At 40.8% G+C, this 11,155-nt stretch overlaps 1 protein-coding gene and 1 pseudogene across 2 annotated transcripts in view; one reads left to right on the top strand and one right to left on the bottom strand.

Annotated features, from left to right (window-relative positions):
• The window catches only part of arvcfb (ARVCF delta catenin family member b), a 352,935-nt gene that overhangs the window by 336,440 nt on the left and 5,340 nt on the right, over positions 1 to 11,155 (bottom strand). The gene's annotated exons all lie outside the window — the stretch shown is intronic.
• LOC106524338 (tripartite motif-containing protein 16-like) lies at positions 8,840 to 11,004 on the top strand (annotated as a pseudogene).

Here is an 11,155-nt window from a genome sequence, read left to right as displayed (position 1 = left end):
ATGTTTCAGGTATTGCCGATATCTACGATTACAGTCTCCATACTTAATTGTAAATCTGACTTCATTTATACTGGTCAGAATGTGATTACACCAGACTCCAGCACATTTTACAGCAGACTGAAAGCTGAAGTATATTTAGACCCCAAGCCACTTCAACACCACTAAATTAAGGTGGGCTTCCTTTAACTATTTCATCTGCCAATAATTAGGAAAGTACAAGTACTTTTACACACATTCTAAAAAAATGAAGTGCTGAATTTACTTAAGCAAACTGGTTCCACTAAACCGAGTTGAGTAAATTACTCAACTAGGCTTAGTGGAACCAGATGACAACTTGGTTCAGTAAATTCAACATTTCATTTTTCATTGTGCTTAAACATTCCCTTTTATGATGAGTTTGGTCACATTTATATTTCTAACTTGTAACTAAGTCTTACATTTTAAAGTAAAGAAGTAAAAGTCTCATTTTTGAATGTAACAAAATAAAAGTTACGATTTAAAAAAATACTTTGTAAAATTACATATCCTAAGTAAATGTACTTACAATACGCCTCTATTATTCCCACTAGTAAATAAGATAGTAAGTTTCACAGCAATGTCTATAAAAGAACAGAATAAATAAGATCAATTTTTTTGATGAGTTACAACTTGCTGCGTTGTTCGGTGTAAATTCAAAGACATGAATTAATTACTCCAGCATTTTGGATTTTAAATGCTCCGTGTTGTTTAAATTAGGATGCACAATCTATCACTTGAAATACTTATCAGGCTCTCTTAGGAGAAATAGTTTTACCTTGTGAAAAATTTTTGGGACAATCAAAAGTTTCTGCTGCYGTTGTTTTGTGGGTCAGAAGCTGAATAGTTTTAGAGCCGCTTTAGTAGAAAACAGGGTCAACCTACAAGTAAACTTTGCTCCAGTTTCCTTGTATTTTACAAGCGGTGTTAAATTTGGTTGCCCACCATTTTTCGGTTGGGCCCACCTGGAAAGTCATTTCTGTATACGCTGCTGGTTCAGTGATACTGATGGAACAAAGCAGGATATTTTCTTACCTGATAGTGCAGACAGATCACTGTTTTGACAAAGCAAAATCCGTYATTTACATGGAACTTTGCCAATTTTTTTTAAAAGGGGGTAAAAAAAATCCTGATGCACTTTTAGAGGTTGACATCTACGTCAAAATCCTTCAGCACACTATTTTTATGCTTGAACAAATTAAGCAAAGTAAGTAATTAATGAGCCACAAAGGCCTTTTTACCAAAGTGAGAACAAGACATTTGTTGATTTCAGAGCTCACCTCTCTGCAGCAGCTTCTGGTAAAAGCTCCTTATCTCTCTCCAGAGAAGGAAGCTTCATAAAAATTCATGGCCTCACAACCTTCATTACATAGTTATAGATTCATATWGAAACACGAGGCATTTAATAAAATATGTTGTGTAGATTCATACATTCTGTAATTTATAAAATATGTTTGAGATCTACTGTATGTACCCATCACTACAGTATTCAAAGACTGTAGAGATAAAACTGTAACAAGGTTCATGGACAGGGGAGTTGTAAAGCCATATTTACACTGCACCAGAGCACCATGGCAGAGTCAATCTACCATGATCACGCTGCACAAACAGCATACTTGTCAACCCCTTCAGACATTTACCTGCATAATGAGCTTCAAAAATCTGTACTAATCACACGCGGGGACGGGGGGGGGGGGGGGGGGGGGGGGGGGGGACTATCGGACTGCCAAGATGACGGCACCTGAAGTGCAAAGCATGAGGAAATGAGGACGGGAGAACTTATTTCTAGCAGCAGAGTGGGTTGGAAGATGGTTATTTGATGTTATTTAATGTCCTACAGGCTCTCACATGTTAAATGAATTTGAAACTAAGCTTTTGAAAAGAAAATCTGTAAAACTTGAAAAAAATCTGTGAGATCGCTCTATACGTCCGCATACCTGCAAAATGAGGGAAAATTCGGACAATTCGTACAACTTGGCATGTATGCAACAGGAACATGAATGAGCACAACATCCATATTTTGGAAATAATTCACCAAAGACAGACTACGTTTTCTCGAAATATTACATTATTAAATACACACATTACACAAACAAAATATGAGAAGTTTATTCTGAAACCAAAAGTTTCAAAAACACAGTGTTGCAGTTTCAACTGTAGTTTCGAGTCCGTTATTCACAGTAAGAATTGTTTTAGTCTGACTTGAGGATTATCACTGGTTTTATTGTATGATCTTGCATTTCCCAGGCATGCTTCTCAGAGCACCTCTGGGGTTCGCAGCGGAGCGGACACAGTGTAAATCCAGGTAGGCATGAACTGTAGTGAAGTGTGCAGCTGAGTGCAGCAGAGCCACACACAGTGTAAATCCAGCGAAAAAGCAATCATATAGACTTCTATCACAAAGAGTGATTTATAATTAAAGAAGTCCAGAGAAAAAACAAAGAAAGGAGGTCTGCCATGTCAGCGCAGGACAATTAGTAAAATATTGCACTACCAAATGGTAGAAGGTGGAAGAGACTGGGAGACTGACTCCAATCTCCCTCCAGATGCTGCAGAGAAAAAACTGTGGGAGAAAATGATGCTCTCTAATCAAGTTCTTTCAGCATTTTTCTGTGAGGCAATTATTTCCAAAAGTAAACAGAATTGTGCATACCACTGAGCTGCTTTAGTCCCACTTTGGAGCAGGAAACCATTTCAGAACATGCCAACTTCAGTTCACACTTTCAGGTGCTAACGCAAACATCCAATTGTGACAAAGTCACAAACTGTCACCTAGAAAAGTTGCACGACACCTTTAGAAAATTAAGATTTTCAATCACAAAATAAGCTGGGATCAGAAACCTAAATGAAGTCACTAAGTGATTGTATAAGCTGACTAAACATGGCATAAATACATACAACAAAGTTAACCACAAGAGGACAAGGTGCAGGAAAATTWAAGAAAGTAGTGTACGAGTGCTGAGTTGTTCATGAACAAAGAACTAGGTTCAAACCTTGGGTCCTCTTGATATTTCCCTGCATTTCCCAGCTGCAACTCATAACCCAATCAAACAGTGTCAGGGAAAAAGATTAACGTGCAGAGAGTGATTCTGGTAATAATTCCAATGTCAAGATATTATATTACATCCAAAAAGAGGAGCTGATGTATCAATTGATCACATGGTGGTGAGTTGGATCAGATGGTGGGGGGAAAGATGCCGGATAGACCCTAACATGAACTGAGGGTTTGATAAGATTGTCTGCCAGAACAACACATTAGAAACTTATACCTCAGAGAGAACTTCCTCACAGCAGGGCATGTCTGAAATACCTCCCTTGGAAAAYACCCAAAGGTATCTTTAGAAGATGTCTTGACCAACTTTAATGGCTCAAATTCAGTTCTTTCATTGATTGTTCCACCTAAATAATAGAGGTACACCAAAAAATCGTTTTACATCAGAATCATGATTCTCATTTACAAAGATTCATAATCGATTTAAAATGTCCCAAAATTTAGTTTTATAAATAAAAAAATAAAGCAAATCCAAAGGCTGGCAGCCTCCATTTTGTAACTACATGGGATGTGCTGACGTCATCACGCAGCTGCTTCTGGAACATATGAATGTGCAGAACGCACCAAAACAAAGAGGAAACTACAAAACTGGAGGAAAGAGAGATTCAACTGATCCTGTCTTCATTGAATGCAAAGATTTGGGCTCATTTTGGTTTTTACTGAATGAGTCTGAGTTTGACATGAGTGAGGTGTGTGAGGTTTGCAAAATGAAGATGAAACACTTAGGGAACATGACAAAATGGGCTCACGTTATCAGCTTTGAATGAAAAATCGATTCTGAATCGGATCGTGAGAGAGTAAAAAATTCCCACCCCTAATAAATACAGATACGATTCCAGTCCACCCATCAAACTCGCACCCTGTACTACCTTTACTCAAGAAGACACTTGGACTTGGCAATCTATCCTTTTTTTAGTTGAGGACCATGGTCTCCATACACATTGTATGGATTGTCCGTGGCTTACATCGATTTTCCACCATTTGCATACAGATGTATAAAGAAAATCTCTCCGATTGAGACGCCACTTGGAATAACATGCAGAGGGATTTAAAGTTATTGTCCTTGTTACCTTGGGGCAATTCAAACCAATTTTAAAGGACAGAGAAAACAGATCCCTTAGCTCCTGTAGCTGCCCACAAGTTTAGTTACAGTATGTGATGTCTCTTAGTTTTGTGTTTTGTGTAACTTGTGTTGTATTTTTGATTTGTTGTATGTTTTTATGTTGCTGTCTTGGCCAGGTCACTTTTGGAAAAGAGGTTTTTAATCTCAGTTATTTTCCTGGTTAAAAAAATGATACTACTATGATAAAAACTCAGCTTCCGCAACCCCCCTACTGTATCGTGTCGGAGTACTACATTTTGTTTATGAAAATTATGAATTTCTGAAGGTCAGTACACAGGTAATAAAAAAGACCCACACATGTATGGGTCTCAGTCATAAGTCTTGCACCATTAACATTCACAAAGCCCAACACAATACGTTAATGCAACTAATACTTAATTGACTTTGAGGGGCTGGCCATAATTTTAGACATTCTGATGTGTGTGGACAGAAATATTGGGAGTTTTTCTAATGTTCTGCAGTATATTGTGCTTCGGTGGGCTGATCTGTGCTCCTCAGTTTACACTGCTCAGGGCAGCTCCAGTGATTACAATTAAGCAGCTCTTATCCCTGGACATAATCAAGGCACAGCAGAATGTGGAGGGTGGGGCTAATCCTTCTGTGGCACWCAGACCCATAGTCTGGGAGTGGAGCAGAGAAGAATGAAGCAGAGTGTGGTCTTGGTTCTGTTTGGTCTGCATCTCAGTCAAGAGCAAAGTGATAAACAACCAATTACAAGTCACTCAGCAGGACTATTTAGTGTGGATTTGTGTTGGTGGGTCTGGTTGTGTGTAAAGATATTTCAATCCACAGAKGAAAAAAAAGTGAGAGCAGGTGAGGAGGTGGAGGAGGAGCGGGTTTGGGGAAAAATCAGGAGAGAAATTCAATCAGGGCTGTCTGTTTTACACACAGCCTGACACAGGCAGGGCACAAGAAAAGGGGAGTGGATTATCAGCGAGTCTGCATGTTACAAAGCTCCGGCTGCTTGATATTCTAATAACAGCACCGACAGAGGTCCTAACAACTGGGCAGAAGGGGATGAGGCTGAAAAAAATCTGATTTAAAACCAATTTTAATGCAAGCATCATAATGTGCTTGGTGGAAGAGGGCGGGCTGCACTGACCCTGCACTTTAAGGACACAACACGCAGACAAAAACATAATCCCACTCAGAATATGATGTGTGACAACTGCAACAAAATCTAGTTTAACAGTACAGTCATCAGTATAAGATATGTTTTAAAAGGTGATTTGTCTTAAAATGTAGGGATTTTTTTCAAACTATTATCTTGCAACATTAGTGGCACGGTAATACAGTGGTTATAGCTGTCGCCTCATAATGAGAAGGTTGCATGTTTGCCTCCCGGCCTGGGGGCTTTTTGTGCAAATTTTGCATTGTACTCCCCATGCATTCTGGTTTCCTCCCACAAATCAAATAACATGCTTGTTTGAGTATTAAATGAATCTAAATTGTCTCTAGGTGTGAGTGAGAGTGTAAATGGTTGTTTGTATTATTTGTARTGGGMTCTATGTGGCCTTGTGATGAACTTGCAACCTGTCCAGGGTGTCCCCAGCTTCTCTTACTCTGACTGCTGGACATACGCACCAGCTTCCAGTGGTCCAGAAGGAAAGGGGTGTATAAAATATGGACGGATGGATGGACAGCTGTTGCAAAATAAGATATAGTTTATGACTTGTGGATAGAAATCTATTCTGAGCTGTGCAAGCCAATCACGTAATAAAACTCATAAATTCAAATGAATCACCTAAACATAATCTAAAAGAAATGCAACTTTTAACCAATTAAAACTACTTCTGGTGTTAAAAACAACATGCCAAATTTAGAAAAAAGAAACGTATTTTTCTTTGAGTGAGATCTTATTATAATATATAAATAAGATGGGTGGTCTCAATTGGTACACTGTATTTAGTTAGATTTGGCTTTCTTTTGCATTCCTTTAGTGTTGAAAAAAACAACAACTAATAAATCAAAAAGTCTTACATTTTTTGAAGGAATACATATCACCAGCATTTTAAACATCATCTTTAAATGTGAAGGGACAGAGTTATAGCTGTGATGGTCAAACTTTGTCAACGACATACAATCTCAAGCAATAAGATCACAGAATGTGTGGTGAGAATGATGCTTAGCTACTACCACCTCAAATTTCAGCTCCGTCTTGGTCAATCTGATTGTGTTATATCTATTTGTGGTTCTTTAAAGTTAGTTAGCTGAGGCAGCCTTATTAAATTTCAGTGACGTTAAGTAAAAAGTATAAGTTAAGTTCATCAATTGTACATGTACATCTAATGATCATTTTCTGAGAGTTTTATTAAAATCTGMCAAGGGGTTCATTAGCTATTTTGCTATAAGACAGACATGGTTGACGCCAACAGTTAAGAGAAAGTTTTAAGAGAAGGTGATGTGTCAAGCTAAAAGCATGTGTTTTAAATGACCCTCACCTACTGCCATAACAAATTTTAGCTCAATATCTATAAAACAGACTGGATTCTAGCGACTGTATTTTRGGGGCATCTTGAAAGTGGTTGACACCAAAAGTTGAGTAGTTGAAGWTATACATCTAATTGCTTCTTTCTGAGAGTTTCATTCAAATCCATCCAATGGTTCACGAGATATTTTGCTAAAACTGCGGACACATGCACATGCACAAACATAAACAAGAGCGAAAACATCACCCCTTCGCCTTCAGCATAAACCTAATCGTATAAGCTGACATGAGGTATAGATTTCACCCAAACCCAAATCTGCATTCACACCATGCCAACTCTGTCCAGACAAAGACATGAATTATGGCCTTTGCAGGATGAGCGATGCAGAGCTGGTGCCAAGTCAACAGAGTAGAGTCAGGATGAGATGGCCGGGAGGACAGGAGAGAGGGAAGGCCAGGGAGGTTGGAGGTGAATGTAAATCGTTTACGAAGTAGGAGGCTGAGCGCTGCAGGTGTTTCTCCCACAAAGAACCATTCACACTGAACCGGGCTTAGCTTTTTTCCCCTCCTTGCCACGCGCTATCCTGCATTGCTTCAGTCAGAAAAATAAAAACAAAAAAWCTCATGCACAATGTAGCAAACCCACAGCTTGTATACAGCATAGTTACCTCTCCATGGGAATTAGTCCTAACATACTGCATTCAATTTAAAACCTTCAAGTGCATCACTGAAGAACATGAAGTTTATCATTTCTCCACAAACAATGTAATGAATAGAACAGTGCAGCTGCTCTGTGATAACATTCGGTARTAAAATGCTACACTGGCCATAAAACTATCCTGAGATGAGTGTGAAGCTAAATAGATTAGCTTACCTTTTCCTCCAACTGCAGAGCATTCCTGGGATCTCTGATGATTATAGTTAAAAGAACCATAGCAGGCCCCACACACCCAGGAATTCCTCAATACACCTATTCTAAGGACAACCTGTCTGCAGAAGGACAATTACACCTTTCTTTACGATGCATTTTATGTTCTATCCAACAAAAACTAAAAATAGTCTCAAAAGAAAAAGAATAGATCTAAAAAATAAAACAAAAACAAAAAAAATGACATGACCCATGCACACTGAGTCACATTTTAGGACCGCTTTCCAATACCAGAAAGATCAGAATGACTCAGAGTCTCAAATACAATTTTCCTGACAAAAAGACCCATTAAAACAACTTCAAACTTAATTTTATCAAACTTAATTTTAGTTTAACCTCTGGAGCGCCATGGGCAAAACTGTTTTTTTTCCATTTTCTATTTCCTTTAACTTCTTTCAACTTAAGATCTGTAATAAACAAGATTATTTATGTAGAGTTTGTAAATGCTGAGATACACTCAATTACATTATGGCATGGTATTTTGAGCAAAAACTTCAAGAAAACCCCTTGGAGCTTAGGTTAAAGATCATTAACAGGTGAAACAGGGAGGCACAGTCACAGGATCAGATCCCAGCACACTGTAGGATGACCTGAGTCTGGAGGCACAGTCACAGGATCAGATCCTAGCACACTGTAGGATGACCTGAGTCTGGAAGCACAGTCACAGGATCAGATCCCAGCACACTGTAGGATGACCTGAGTCTTGACCAAGAGATAACCTGAGTCTTGACCAAGAGGTCACATGACCATGGACCAAGAGGTAAACAGAGTCTTGACCAAGAGGAGACCCGACCGTGGTCCAAGAGTAAACCCAACCGTGGACCAAGAGGAGACCCAGCCATGGACCAAGAGATGACCCCACTGTGGTCCAAGAGGAGACCTGACYGTGGACCAAGAGGAGACCTGACCGTGGACCAAGAGGAGTCCTGGCCGTGGACCAAGAGATGACCCCACTGTGGTCTATAAGGAAACCCGACAGTGGTCCAAGAGGAAACCCAACCATGATCCAAGAGGAAACCAGACAGTGGACCAAGAGGAGACTCAACCGTGGACCAAGAGATGATCCCACTGTGGTCCAAGAAGAAACCCGACCATGGTCCAAGAGGAGACTTGAATGTGGATCAAGAGTAGACCTGACCGTGGTCCAAGAGTAGACCTGACCGTGGACCAAAAGGTGACCTGACCATTGACCAAGAGATGACTTGACCGTAGACAAAGAGGAAACCCGGCCGTGGACCAAGAGGAAAATGACCAAATTTAAGAAGTTTAAATAGTTTTTTTTTTTGAATAAATTTGTATTACTTTTCTGCCTTTCATCTTTCATCAGCAGACAATAATCTTAGTTAGAAAAACATTTACTGAAAAAGATCAAAAGACAAACAGGAAACTATAGCTGGATCTTCAGACAGCTGGATAATACTGCCTCAKTCTGGTCCTTCTTCTGAAGTGAGAGACAATAAAAAGCTGCTCTGTCTGTTTAACAGTTTTTCTGGCTCCTCCCCTTTAACAGCTCAGACTGACACCAGGAAGTAAAAGTGAAAAATAAAAACTGGCCTTGGCTTTTTGTGTAAGACAATTAGTTGTTATGGTTTCAGTTCTTCAGAGGTGAAACTAGCAGCAAGAACCCAAATGGATTCCAGAAAGTTGTCCTGTTCCATCTGTTTGGATCTCCTGAAGGATCCGGTGACATTCCCTGTGGACACAGCTACTGTCTGAGCTGTATTAAAGAGTTCTGGGATGGAGAGGATCTGAGGAGAGTCTGCAGCTGCCCTCAGTGCAGGAAGGACTTCATACCGAGGCCTGTTCTGGAACAAAACATCATGTTAGCAGAGCTGGTGGAGGAGCTGAAGAAGACTGGACTCCAAGCTGCTCCAGCTGATCTCTGCTATGCTGGAGCTGAAGATGTGTCCTGTGATGTCTGCTCTGACAGGAAACTGAAAGCTGTCAAGTCCTGCCTGATCTGTCTGGCCTCTTATTGTGAGAAACACCTCCAACCTCACTATGAAGCTCCACCATTACACAAACACCAGCTTGTGGAGCCCTCCAAGAAGCTCCAGGACAACATGTGTCCTCGTCATGATGAGGTGATGAGGATCTTCTGTCGTACTGATCAGCAGTGTATCTGTTATCTCTGCACCATGGACCAACATAGAGGACATGAAATGGTGCTGGTTACAGYTGAAAGAGCTGAGAAACAGAAGGAGCTGGAGGAGACCCGACAAAAAATCCAGCAGAGAATCCAGGAGTGACAGAAAGATGTGAAGCTGCTCCAACAGGAGGTGAAGGCCATCAATGTCTCTGCTGATCAAACAGTGGAGGACAGTGAGGAGATCTCCACTCACCTGATCCGTCTCATCCAGAAAAGAAGCTCTGATGTGACTCAGCAGATCAGATCCCAGCAGGAAGCTGACGTGAGTCGTGTCAGAGAGCTTCAGGAGCAGCTGGAGCAGGAGATGACTGAGCTGAAGAGGAGAGATGCTGAGCTGAAGCTGCTCTCACACACAGAGGATCACAAGCAGTTTGTCCACAACTACCCCTCAGTGTCAGTACTGAGTGAGTCTGCACACTCATCCAGCATCAAGACTCGTCCTCTCAGGTACTTTGAGGACGTGAYAACAGCTGTGGAGGAGCTCAGAGACAAACTACAGGACGTCCTGAGGGACACCTGGACAAACATTTCACTGAGAGTCTCTGAGGTTGATGTCTTACTGTCAGAACYAGGACCAGAAACAGAACCAAAGAGCATAGCTAAGTTCCTAAGATATTCAAAGGAAATCACTCTGGATCCWAACACAGCAAACAGAGACCTGCTGTTGTMTGATGGAAACAGAAAAGCAACGGTAATGGATCAAGAACAGTTTTATCCTGATCATCCAGACAGATTSACTGGTTGGCAGCAGGTTCTGAGCAGAGAGAGTCTGAGAGGACGTTGTTACTGGGAGGTGGARTGGAGGGGGGCAGGAGCTGAAGTAGCTGTTTCATACAATAAGATCATAAGAGCAGGAAATTCAGGTGAATGWAGYTTTGGATCCAACAACAAATCCTGGGCTTTACGATGTTACTCAGACAGTTACCGGTATACATTTCTGTACAAGAAGTCCAGTACTCCAGTCCCAGGTTCTGGTTTCTCCAGGGTCGGGGTGTACCTGGACCACAGAGCAGGTGTTCTGTCCYTCTACAACATCTCTAAAACYATGACCMTCCTCCACAGAGTCCAGACCACCTTCACTCAGCCGCTCCACGCTGGAGTTGGGTTTTATTTTACTGTCGGAGACTCAGCTGTTTATCAAACTGAAATRGTTTGAATCTACCTGAAGTCCTGTTGTCAGAAACTGTTTATCRGTTTTTAGTCTCTGATTGTTGATAATCTGTCTGCTGTTCAGATTATTCTAAACCAGGGGCRTGGCTATGGGTGGGCCTAGATGGGCATAGGCCCAYCCACTTTGTACCTGGTGACTGGTCTTCCAAACTGTGTCAAAATTACAGACTTCAGGCTATCAAATTTTAAATTATGTTTACAGACAAATTACAGAACTTTTTGGTTTTAATGTTGGTCATATTTGAAGCAGAGAGGAGCACCAAGCAGACTCTGCCTGGTGGCAATAATCG

The sequence above is a fragment of the Austrofundulus limnaeus genome, unplaced genomic scaffold, assembly GCF_001266775.1.
Source record: "Austrofundulus limnaeus strain Quisiro unplaced genomic scaffold, Austrofundulus_limnaeus-1.0 Scaffold183, whole genome shotgun sequence".
Taxonomy (NCBI): Eukaryota; Metazoa; Chordata; class Actinopteri; order Cyprinodontiformes; family Rivulidae; genus Austrofundulus; species Austrofundulus limnaeus.
This window is presented reverse-complemented; position numbering and strand designations above follow the sequence as displayed.